The sequence below is a fragment of the Arachis hypogaea genome, chromosome 11 (genome assembly GCF_003086295.3).
Source record: "Arachis hypogaea cultivar Tifrunner chromosome 11, arahy.Tifrunner.gnm2.J5K5, whole genome shotgun sequence".
NCBI classification, from domain to species: Eukaryota; Viridiplantae; Streptophyta; class Magnoliopsida; order Fabales; family Fabaceae; genus Arachis; species Arachis hypogaea.
Window position 1 is genome coordinate 60,668,360 of NC_092046.1, and position 10,634 is coordinate 60,678,993.

At 36.7% G+C, this 10,634-nt stretch overlaps 1 non-coding gene across 1 annotated transcript; it reads left to right on the forward strand.

The window, feature by feature from the left end:
* Positions 1-825: 825 nt before the first annotated feature.
* On the forward strand, positions 826-933 carry LOC112725669 (small nucleolar RNA R71). Its single transcript, XR_003164761.1, has one exon. It is a non-coding gene; the product is annotated as a small nucleolar RNA R71 (small nucleolar RNA).
* The last annotated feature ends 9,701 nt before the right edge of the window (positions 934-10,634 follow it).

Consider the following 10,634-nt stretch of genomic DNA (forward strand, 5'->3'; position numbering starts at 1 on the left):
TGGACGTCCCAGGAGGTCTTCCTCCTTGGGATTCACGTCCTCTCATTCCCTTACAGGTTCGGCCATGGTGCTTATGTCAATGGCCTTGCACTCTCCTTTTGGATTCTCTTCTGTATTACTTGGGAGAGTACTAGGAGGAATTTCAGTGATCCTTTTACTCAGCTGGCCCACTTGTGCTTCCAAATTTCTAATGGAAGACCTTGTTTCATTCATGAAACTTACAGTGGCCTTGGATAGATCAGAGACTAAGTTCGCTAAATTAGAGGTATTTTGTTCTGAGTTCTCTGTCTGTTGCTGAGTGGATGATGGAAAAGGTTTATTATTGTTAAACCTGTTTCTTTCACCATTATTAAAGCCTTGTTGAGGTCTTTGATCCTTCCATGATAGATTTGGATGATTTCTCCATGATGGATTATAGGTGTTTCCATATGGTTCACCCATGTAATTTACCTCTGCTATTGCGGGGTTCTCAGGATCATAAGCTTCTTCTTCATAAGAAGCCTCTTGAGTACTGTTGGATGCAGCTTGCATTCCATTCAGACTCTGAGAAATCATATTGACTTACTGAGTCAATATTTTGTTCTGAGCCAATATGGCATTCAGAGTATCAATTTCAAGAACTCCCTTCTTCATAGGCGTCCCATTACTTACAGGATTCCTCTCAGAAGTGTACATGAACTGGTTGTTAGCAACCATGTCAATGAGTTCTTGAGCTTCTGCAGGCGTTTTCTTTAGGTGAATGGATCCACCTGCAGAAGTATCCAATGACATCTTTGATAACTCAGATAAACCATCATAGAATATATCTAGGATGGTCTATTTTGAAAGCATGTCAGAAGGACACTTTTTGGTCAGCTGCTTGTATCTTTCCCAAGCTTCATAGAGGGATTCACCTTCTTTCTGTCTGAAGGTTTGAACATCCGCTCTAAGCTTGCTCAGCTTTTGAGGAGGAAAGAACTTGGCTAAGAAAGCCGTGACCAGCTTATCCCAAGAGTTCAGGCTGTCTTTGGGTTGAGAGTCCAACCGTATTCTAGCTCTGTCTCTTACAACAAATGGGAAAAGCATGAGCCTGTAGACTTCAGGATTTACTCCATTAGTCTTAATAGTATCACAGATCTGCAAGAATTCAGTTAAGAACTGAAAAGGATCTTCAGATGGAAGTCCATGAAACTTGCAGTTCTGTTGCATCAGAGAAACTAGCTGAGGTTTCAGCTCAAAGTTGTTTGCTCCAATGGTAGGAATGGAGATGCTCCTTCCATGTAAATTGGAATTAGGTGCAGTAAAGTCACCAAGCATTCTCCTTGCATTATTGTTGTTGGGTTCGGCTGCCATCTCCTTTACTTGTTCGAAATTTTCAATAAGGTTGTCTCTGGATTGTTGTAATTTAGCTTCTCTTAGTTTCCTCTTCAGAGTCCTTTCAGGTTCTGGATCAGCTTCAACAAGAATGCCTTTTTCCTTGTTCCTGCTCATAAGAATGGGAAGAGAACCAGAAAAGAAGAGGAATCCTCTATGTCACAGTAAAGAGGTTCCTTATTGTTAGTAGAAAAAGAAAAAAAAAAATTCGAACACAGATAGAAGAGGGGGTTCGAATTTGGTGAGTGATGTGAGGAAGAGATGTTAGTAGATGAATAAATAAATAGAATAAGATGAGAGAGGGAGAGGATTTTTGAAAATAATTTTTGAAAAAGAGTTAGTAATTTTCGAAAAAAAATTTTGAAAAGGGTTAGTAGTTTTTCGAAAATTAAAATAAAAAATAAAATAATTAGTTAATTAAAAAGAAATTTTGAAAAAGAGGGGAAGATATTTTCGAAAATTAGAGAGAGAGAGTTAGTTAGGTAGTTTTAAAAAAGATAGGAAACAAACAAAAAGTTAGTTAGTTAGTTGAAACAAATTTTGAAAATCAATTTTGAAAAGATAAGGAGATAAGAAGTTAGAAAAGATATTTTAAAATCAAATTTTTTTTTTGAAAAAGATAAGATAAGAAGATATTTTTGAAAAGATATGATTGAAATTAGTTTTGAAAAAGATTTGATTTTTAAAATCACAATTAATGACTTGATTCACAAGAAATCACAAGATATGATTCTAGAACTTAAAGTTTGAATCTTTCTTAACAAGCAAGTAACAAACTTGAAATTTTTGAATCAAAACATTAATTGTTATTGTTATTTTCGAAAATTTGAGATAAAATTAAGAAAAAGATTTTTGAAAAATATTTTTAGAGTTTTCGAAAATAACTAAGAAAAATGAAAAAGATTTGATTTTTGAAAAAGATTTTGAAAAAGATAAGATTTTTAAATTGAAAATTTGATTTGACTCATAAGAAACAACTTGATTTTTAAAAATTTTTGAAAAAGTCAAATCTAATTTTCGAAATTTATGAGAGAAAAGAGGGAAAGATATATTTTCTTTATTTTTGAATTTTTAATGATGAGAGAGAAAAACATGAACATGATGCAATGCATGAAAATTTTTAGATCAAAACAATGAATGCATGCAAGAATGCTATAAATGTCAAGATGAACACCAAGAACACTATGAATGTCAAGATGAACATCAAGACTTATTTTTGAAAAAAATTTTAATGCAAGGAAAACATGCAAGACACCAAACTTAGAAATCTTTAATGCTTAGGCACTAAGAATTCAAGAATACATATGAAAAACAAGAAAAGACACAAAATATGCAAATGCAAAGATCAAACAAGAAGACTGACCAAGAACAACTTGAAGATTATGAAGAACACTATGAATGCATGAATTTTCAAAAAATGCAATATGAATATGCAATAGACACCAAACTTATAACTTGACTCAAGACTCAAACAAGAGACACAAAATATTTTTGATTTTTATTATTTTATGATTTTTTTGTATTTTCTTTTAATTTTTTTTTCAAAAATCATTTTGAAAAAAAAGAAAAATAAGGATTCAAAATTTTTAATATGAATTCCAGGAATCTTGCCATGTTAGTCTAAAGCTCCAATCAAAGGGTCAGGTATGGCTTAATAGCCAGCCAAGCTTTAGTCAAAATATGAGTGTAATTCATTAAATTTTAAGCCAAAACTTCAGTCCAAAAGAATTTAGACATGGCTTTACAGCCAGCCAGGCTTCAACATGCTTCATGAAACACTAGGATTCATTCTTAAAAATTCTGAAGAAAAATATATTTTTGAAAACATTTTTATTTTAAATTTTTTTTAAAACAAAGGAGAAATTTTTGAAAGATTTTTGAAAAATTTTTGAAAACAAAACAAAAAGAAAATTACCTAATCTGAGCAACAAGATGAACCGTCAGTTGTCCAAACTCGAACAATCCCCGGCAACGGTGCCAAAAACTTGGTATGCGAAATTGTTACTCAAGTTGTGAATTATTGTTCGAAATTGATTCCCTGGCAATGGCACCAAAAACGGATGCACAGAACCATGGTCTACACATATCTTCACAACTTCGCATAACTAACCAGCAAGTGCACTGGGTCGTCCAAGTAATAAACCTTACGTGAGTAAGGGTCGATCCCACGGAGATTGTTGGTATGAAGCAAGCTATGGTCACCTTGTAAATCTCAGTCAGGCGGATATAAAATAGTTATGTAGTTTTCGAAATGTAGTAATGGAAGAAGGATAGAAATACTTATGTAAATCATTGGTGAGAATTTCAGATAAGCGTATGGAGATGCAATCGTTCCTCTGAACCTCCGCTTCCCTGCTATCTTCATCCAATCAGTCTTACTCCTTTCTATGGCTGGCTTTATGCAAGGGCATCACCGTTGTCAGTGGCTACATCCCCTCCTCTTGTGGAAATGGTCCAAGATGCCCTGTCACGGCACGGCTAATCATCTGAGGTTCCCGATCATGCTGGAATAGGATTCACCCTCCTTTTGCGTCTGTCACTACGCCCAGCACTCGCGAGTTTGAAGCTCGTCACAGTCATTCAATCATTGAATCCTACTCGGAATACTACAGACAAGGTTTAGACTTTCTGGATTCTCTTGAATGCCGCCATCATTCTAGCTTACACCACGAAGATTCCGATTAAGAGATCTAAGAGACACTCATTCAATCTAAGGTAGAACGGAAGTGGTTGTCAGGCACACGTTCATAAGGAATGATGATGATTGTCACGTTCATCACATTCAGGTTGAAGTGTGAATGAATATCTTAGAAGCGAAATAAGATGAATTAAATAGAAAACTGTAGTACTTTGCATTAATCTTTGAGGAACAGCAAAGCTCCACACCTTAATCTATGGAGTGTAGAAACTCTACCGTTGAAAATACATAAGTGATAATGGAGTTCATTGGTCTCGGTCCCAGAGGGGAACCGGAGTAACCAAGACTCGATCACAGGATCAAAATACAATCCAGGATGTCTAATACAATAGTAAAAAGTCCTATTTATAATAAACTAGCTACTAGGGTTTACAAAAGTAAGTAGTTGATGCATAAATCCACTTCCGGGGCCCACTTGGTGTGTGCTTGGGCTGAGCTTGAATGTTACACGTGCAGAGGCTCTTTCTGGAGTTGAACGCCAGGTTGTAACGTATTTCTAGCGTTCAACTCTGGTTTGTGACTTGTTTCTGGCGTTAAACTCCAGACAGCAGCGTAGAACTAGCGTTCAATGCCCTTTTACGTCGTCTAAAAGCGTTCAAAGTATAGACTATTATACATTGCGGGAAATCCCTGGATGTCTACTTTCCAACGCAATTGGAAGCGCACCATTTTGAGTTCTGTAGCTCCAGAGAATCCACTTTGAGTGCAGGGAGGTCAGACTCCAACAGCATCAGCAGTCCTTCTTCAACCTCTGAATCTGATTTTTGCTCAAGTCCCTCAATTTCAGCCAGAAAATACCTGAAATCATAGAAAAACACACAAACTCATAGTAAAGTCCAGAAATGTGAATTTAACATAAAAACTAATGAAAACATCCCTAAAAGTAACTAGATCCTACTAAAAACATACTAAAAACAATGCCAAAAAGCGTACAAATTATTCGCTCATCAGGTGCAGTCACTGATTATACCACATATATTTCCAAATCAAAGTATTGGGAGAATCATATGTCACCATATCCGCCCAAACCCTAATTTGGTCCAACATGAGAAAGCATTTCTAGCATGATCTCTTCATTCCTCTTCCAAGGTTCAGAAGAGATCCAAGTATGAATAGTTTCTTTTCCAAGACAACTATCCAATTGGATGAAGATTGAAAGCTTTCAAGTAAAATCAAGAGAAAAGAAAGAAGAAGAATAATGAAAACTATTAGTGATCCATCAAATTACAACAGAGCTCTATAACCCAATGAAAAGAGTTAGTTGATCATTGCTCTACAAAAATAGAAAAGAAAGAAATTGCAGAAAAGTAAAGATGAAGATTAAAACTAAAATTGAAACTTCAAAATTCATAAATGAAAAGTACAAAGAAAAGAAAGAAAAGGAAAAGTGTGTGAGGGGAGGGAGTCCGAAGACCCCTCTTCAATCCCCCATTCCAGAATTTTCGTTTCAGTCCCCCCTTGAATGTAAAAACTAAGGCCCTTATATAGGCTCTCCTAAATTACAAAATGAAATTAAAAGCAAATTACAATTAAATGAAAATTCTTATTCTAGATGCTTCTTGTGGCCTTGATTGGTTGACACTTGTGGGCTTGCTTGCTTGAGCTTTGAAGTGGACTTGAGAAAGAACTGAATCAAATTGAGGTCCAGGGTGACTTGGTGTTATTGCTGCCGTTAGTCATACTAATGCTACAAGTGTGGCATTAGTCCTAAAGTTAGTGTGGCTAACGTCACACTTGCTACCCAGTTGGTGTTTTGGGGGCTTAAAAGATGCCTCTTGTTTGTACTCTAATTTCATGCCCACTATAGAGTATTATATATCGTTGGAAAGCTCTGAATGTCAGCTTTCTAATGCAACTGAAATCACCTCAATTGGACCTTTGTAACTCATGTTATATCCCTTTGAAGTGGACAAGGTCGCTGGCATAGTCGCTAGCGTTACTGGAAAACGTGAGTCACAATAACATTAGTGATCAAGGGTTGAATATTGCCAGGTTCTGAAGTTCAAACTTACTGTTGATGCACATAAACTAGTTATGCTACGATTTAGGAAATTGCACGATCGGCAAAATTCCTTCCGGCAAGTGCACCGGTTATCGTTGTCAAGTAAAAACTCACAATAGAGTGAGGTCGAATCCCACAAGGATTGGTTGAGTGAGCAATTCGGATTAGAAGTGTGTTCTAGTTGAGCGGAATCAAGATTTGAGATGAGAATTGCGGAATGTAAAATTGGCGGGAAAAGTAAATGACAAGAAAATTAAATGGCTGAATCTTAAATTGCATGAATTAAAGAGCAGAATGTAAATTGCTGAAATTAAAAGGGAATGGGGATGATTGCAAGAATTGAATTGCAGAATGTAAAGAGAAAGTGGAAATCAGAAATGGGGAATTCATTGGGTTTAGGAGATATTGAAATCTCCGAATCAAAACATGTAAATCTCTTCCTCAACCAATGCATTCATTGAATTTTGCTTGGCAATCTTATATGATTGGATCCCAATTCCTTGGCTCACCAATGCTCTCTAAAAACAAACAAATTCCCAATCCCTTGGTTTAAATGTTCATAAGAAGAGATGATGCTTGATCACTGATTATACCACACAATTTCATGAACCACAATTTGGTAGGATTACATGTCACAATATCCATCCAAACCCCAATCCAATCCACTGTGAGAAAGCTTCTCTAGCATGAATCCTCCATTCCTTTCCCAAGGCTCCGAAGGATTCCAAGTATGAGTAGTTTCTTTCCCAAGACAACTACTCAATGGAATTAGATCGAGAAGCTTTCTAACAAAATTCAAGAGAAAAGATTGAAGAAGAAGATAAACTATTATTGATTCATTGAATTACAATAGAGCTCCCTAACCCAATGAAAGGGGGTTTAGTGAATCATAGCTCTGAATTCAATTACAAAGAAAAGGAAAACTAGCTAAAAGTGAAAGTCAAGGTCCCTCTAACTTAACTTCTATCCTATTTATACACTTTCTATATTGAGCTTCAGTTGTGCTTCTTGGGCTTTTGAGGCCTCTCCTTGCTTTCCTTTTGCCTTGGGTTTATGATCCATAATCTTGATGAGGTTGTTGATCCAAATCCTGTAACATTTATTGAGCCAACTTAGTGATAATCAAATAATGACACATGACTCAATAAATTGAGATTTCAAACTCATCAATCCTTCAGGCCCAATCCCATAAACCATGATATTCAATTGGGTTTCATACCAAAGTAAGTTTAAGTTAATAATTGTGCTCAAAGACTAACTTAAATCACAATATTTTTGGCCCAGAAACCTTTTTCAAGAGTGGCGTTTAAGTTGTAGTTTAAGCTTAAACTGCAACTTAAACGCCAGACACTTCCAGTGAGGCCATTTGTAGAAGCACGTTTAAGCTTCAGTTAAGGTTAAACTGAAGCTTAAACGTGGAAATGGAAGAAGGTAGCCCTGGAGGGTCATGTAGTCGAACACGTTTAAGCTTCAGTTTAAGGTTAAACTGAAGCTTAAACGTGGAGATAGGAAGGGCAGCCCTGGAGGTCGAACACGTTTAACCTCCAGTTTGAGGTCAAACTGGAGGTTAAACGTGGAAAAGGGTGGAGGCATACTGGAGGTCGAACACGTTTAACCTCCAGTTTGAGGTCAAACTGGAGGTTAAACGTGGAAGCTTAGAATGGTGGCCCTGGAGGTGTCGAACACGTTTAACCTCCAGTTTGGGGTCAAACTGGAGGTTAAACGTGGAGATGGAGAGAGCAACCCTGGAGTATAAAAACTATCGAACACGTTTAAGCTCCAGTTTGAGTCAAACTGGAGCTTAAACGTGGAATGGCTCCCTGGTACTCTTCCTGGTTCTGGCGTTTAACCTCCAGTTTGAGGTCAAACTGGAGGTTAAACGTGGAACTCCTCCCTGGTGGCATACTCATTCTGGCGTTTAACCTCCAGTTTGAGGTCAAACTGGAGGTTAAACGTGGAATGCTCCTTAAGTGAGGCTTTTCATTCTGGCGTTTAACCTCCAGTTTGAGGTCAAACTGGAGGTTAAACTTCAATCCCAGCATTTCTTATCCTTCATGATTTTGGCGTTTAAGCTCCAGTTTAGGCTTAAACTGGAACTTAAACTCCACATGTGATATTCAAGCTTCCTTTATTGATTTTGTTGCTTCCTTGCTTAGCCTCTTCTTCCCTGAAATCATCCAAACAATTGCATCAAAGTCTTGCAAAATTTCATGAGAAATCTTTCATTCATAGTATTTAAGTAATAGAACTAAAACTCATGGAATTTGCATCAAAATCATATTGTTTGGATGGTTCATTACTTTGTTCTTCATTTAACCATTTTTGGTTACTTTAAGCTCAAGAAAATGCATAAAACAACTAAAACTAACAGAAAAATGTTAGTGAAACTAGCCTATGATGCCTTGGCATCACAACACCAAACTTAATACTTGCTTGTCCCTAAGCAAGTCCTGAGTTATTTGAGAAGAAAGTATGAAACAGAAAGCAATTACATTGGCTATATTAGCAAGCATTTGAAGTTCATCAGAAGGGTTTTATGCAGAAAGTTGCAGCATCACTTTTTCATACTTATCAGGTAGGATTATCACTTTTTCATTGCATCCATCAAAAATTGCTATGGCCTCTTGTTATTCTTATGTCTTTGGCACTTTTCTCTTCTTTGTTTTTCTTTTCTTTTTCTTAGAGCTTCTTTTGCTCCTTGTTTGCTTAGTGTCATGTGTTGCACAAGCCTTTGGCATTTTCTTTTTCTTATCAGTGCACTACACATATCCACTTTAGGCATTTTAGTTCACATGTCTTCTTGAGACATTGGTGCCCAGCACCTCTTTGTGTGACTAAATGTTTTGTATTTAGGTTGCTCTTGATAATGGACTTTTGGTTGATAATCCCGGGTTAGTTAACCCAAGTTACCAAGTGTTGAAACACTCCTCAGAACCTATTCATCCAAGCATATCCTTAATACATAAACACCACAGGCATTTGTCTCAGAAGTTCAAACCATTGGTACCTAGCTTATTTTCTCAATTTTTTTTGCTTTTTGGTTGCCTTTTTCCGTGGCTTTTTCTTTTTCTTTTTCTTTCTTTTCATGGCCAAAGACATTTATTCATCAAGATCCATAGACAATTTTTACTTTCTACATAAAAAATGATAATTCTACACTCTAATTTTAGTGATCTGACTAAACAATCAAGCATGCATACCACCACTTAATTCTACTTGATTTGTCACTAATTTAGCCAAGTTACTTTTGTTCAAACTTTTCTTTTATTTTTGGAAACAGAACAAGCATGGCACGCACTTGTTTAAGAAGGTGAAGTTATATCCAAACATCTAGGCATTCACTTTATTCAAAGCAATTAACAAAAAAAACTACACATTCCAGAAAGATTCAACATTTACAGTTTAAACCAGAACACGCATGCTTTTGTTTGCCCTTTTTAAAGAATTATCAAGGAACAATACCACCTTGTGAAATTCCTTGTTTTCTCTTTGTTGTCAGGAAACACTTTGATTTCTCCTTCTTCTTCCTAAATGTTGCTTCATGCTTTAAGGTTCTTGTTTCCTTTCCTGCAAAGAGTAATGAAGTTGCTTGCACCTCAAGCACTTGAGTGGTTAGCTCAACTATGTGTGGGTAAGTATCGGATTCTTAAGTTGGTGTGTGAACACCAAACTTAGTCTCCCACTTACTTCTCTGTGTTCTTGAATCCTTGAGTTATCTTGGAATGATGTTGCTACTAAGGGTTTTAAGCATTTCTGTGACTGCTTAGAATAGTTGTTCCTTTCACATAATTCAAAGGTTGTTGTGTTCAGTTGATCTTTATGGTGGAACACCAAACTTAGAGTCACACATTCCCCTTTGACTTATTGATCCATGAATTCATTGTTTGGTGTGAAACACCAAACTTAATTCTTTGCAATGCACAGAAACTACTTTACCCTTTTTATTGAAACAAATAAAAGAAACAGCAAGAAGGTATTACCTCAGGTTGGGTTGCCTCCCAACAAGTGCTTGTTTAACGTCATTAGCTTGACGGTCAGCTTCCTCAGTTGAGGTGATATTTAACTTTGTCCTTCTCCTCCACATCTCCCAAGTAATGTTTGAGTCTTTGACCGTTAACAATGAAGGTTCGTTGTGACTTTTCTTCCATGATTTCTACTTGTCCATAATTGGAGACCTTGGTGACAAGGAATGGTCCAGACCACCTTGATTTTAGCTTCCCTGGAAATAGCTTCAGCCTAGAATTGTAGAGCAATACTTTTTGCCCTTCTTCAAATTTCCTTGGGGCTATGTTGCTGTCATGCTTCTTCTTTGCTCTTTCTTTGTAAATTTTGGCATTCTCATAAGCTTCCGCTCTGAATTCTTCCAACTCTTGAATTTGCAACATCCTTCTTTCTCCAGCAGCTTTGTTGTCCAAGTTCAGAAGTTTCAAGGCCCAGTATGCCTTGTGCTCCAACTCCAGTGGCAGATGGCAAGCTTTTCCATATACTAGTTGGTAAGGAGACATTCCAATTGGTGTTTTGAAAGCTGTCCTATATGCCCAAAGAGCATCATCGAGCTTAATCGACCAGTCCTTTCTTGAA